Consider the following 2,533-nt stretch of genomic DNA (forward strand, 5'->3'; position numbering starts at 1 on the left):
ACAAAACCCAGGGACAGTTAGTAAGGAGGGGGGCAAGGCCGGTTGTCAAATATGGAAAACAAAGTAAAATCTAGTTTGCGTTGCTCAAGCTCCAGCCTCTTTTAAGAATAAAATGTAGGATGTCCTGGTTAGTTTTGATTGATCACCCTCTTTCTGATGGGCTTTCACTGCCAAGCTGGGCGGCTGCAACTAACCGGGGTTCCCAGAAAGGACAGTAATCAGGGGTGCACAGACTTCCTGCCTCTTCTTTCCTCCCTGCTTCCTGCATCTCCAGCTCTCTGCCCTGCCTTTGCCAAGCCCCCCCCCATTCCATCCCCCTGATCCCAGCAGGAATCCCCTCACCCCGATCCCAGGCAAGCACACACAGTTCATTCACCACATCAGCACTAGCTACAGAAAGGGAGTTTCTTCCCTCTGGTCTTGATTTTTTTTTCAATTCCCCAAACAAGAAATATTTGTAATACTGTGTGCTTTTTAATCACTGCTTTTCTAGGGCCTTTTCCCCCTCACAATCAACAATTAAATTTAATAGCATTCCCCTTCCCGCCCCAACCCCCACTCCCAAAAAGTGCCTTTCTGTGGGAGCTTTGGAGTGAGTCCATCTTTTTATGTAATATTTTAGCAGGGCTGTTTTGTTTTGTTTTGTTTTGTTTTACTTTCCCCCCAACTCACTTTCCCTCCCTTCCTTCAAAACGTTTGTTCTGTGAACCCTCTCTTGTCCCAAGCAATAAAAATAAGCTCCCAAACCTAAAAGACCATACATAAACGGGAGAAAAGGGGGGGGGAGAGAAAGCAGGGAAAGAAAATAAAAAAAAACACTTACCGAGCAAACTTCCGGGGTTAGACTTTAAAATAAAGATGTTTTATTATTTTTTTAATAAGGTGACTGGAGGGGGGGAAGGCATATTCTCAACTCCCCAGAACCGATGCATCCTTAGCCTTCCCTTTACACTGACTCCTCTAAGCCCAGCTCTCCACTAGTCTATTATTTTCACCAAAATATATGAAAATGTATGCAAATGAAAATCAGCACTAACTGTTCTCCCCTTGTTATATACTTTGGATTTTTTTTCCAGACAAAACAATCACACTCGCAAAGGGAGGGGGCGGGTGGGGTGGGGCTGGGGGGAGGCTGGGGAGCGACTAGAGAACTAAGTAGGAGGAAAGGGGGGTACGAAGGGGACAGACCTCGGAACAGAAGTGCATTTCTCTTACCGAGAAGCACAGGGTTTTGGGGGGCTTCCCATTCGCGCACACATACCCTCCTTGAAAAGAAAGAAAGTGGATCTGTTTGCAGAGGCGCTATCACGTTTCATCAGGCCACCTGAGACTGCTTTTGAAAGCGTGTACTGTGAAATTCATAGCAGTAATTTAGACAAAATCCTCACTGTATATTAATGAAAGACGGCCCCATGGCTCTGTTCCTATCCTCCCCATTCAGTGTAAACAAAACCACGAGACTCTCGGTTTTTGAGCCGGATCCAAGCAAAATCGGCAGGAAAGGAAAACACGGGGTGCGGGCACAGACTATTCAAACGTCTGCACCTGGAGATCTTAGATTTATTCAATGAAATCTGTGTTCCATCTTTTATATATACATATACGCATACATAAATATAAAAAGGAACCTTAGGGGGACCCAGAGGAAAACATCCGTGCTGTTTGGGGTTTGGTTACCGCTGCCTTTCAGATCTATGCCTTAGCAATAATGGTTTTGTTAAAACCTACCTACGATGATCTCTCTCCCCCGGCAAGCAGGAGCTGGACAAGATTCTACATAAATTCTACGCGTCTACTGTTAATCTGGAGATCACGCAAAAGCTGCGTAACTGCGGCTGGGCTCTCCGGCTTTAACTGAGTTCACCTAACTGGGCCCAGCAGAGGACTTGTTCCTGGGGAGGGAAGGGCAGCCCGGTTCACATTTTAATCGAAGCACAGCGGCGGCTCCGCATCCACGTCCAGGGCCGCGGCTCCAGCGCTCGCCGCTGGAGCTGGGGGCTGCGGGTCGCAGGATCAGGCTAGGGCGGCGGGCGCAGAGCGGGCGCACCGCAGCCGGGGTGCGGGGTTCAAGCACACGCACACTCATTAGGAACGATGTATTTATTGAATGTCCGACTTGGGTTAGTTCATTGGAAATCCCAGAGGAGGGTTCAATTTGCCCTTGTTTTCGTTGCCACTTTCTCTTTTTCCTTGGTTCGCTGAGGTTCCTCAGTGCAGCGTTTCCGCTTGGCCGCGTCCCCCACCCCCGCCTCTCCCGCCTACCCCGCGCACTCCCCCGCCCGTCCCCCTTAACTCTTTCAGCCGGGCTGGGGCTGAGAAAACATTTGTCGCCGCCAGCCTCATCCACTACGCCAACCCAATGGAGACAGAAAAGAAAGAAAAAGCACACCGTGCCTAAGAATAGAGAGCAAGCAAACCCCACCACTAATAACCACACTGAAAATATACATACATTATATATATATATATATATATATATATATATATATATATATATATATATGCGCGCGCACACACATATACGCGCACACAC

The sequence above is a fragment of the Rhinolophus sinicus genome, linkage group LG05 (genome assembly GCF_036562045.2).
Source record: "Rhinolophus sinicus isolate RSC01 linkage group LG05, ASM3656204v1, whole genome shotgun sequence".
NCBI lineage: Eukaryota > Metazoa > Chordata > Mammalia > Chiroptera > Rhinolophidae > Rhinolophus > Rhinolophus sinicus.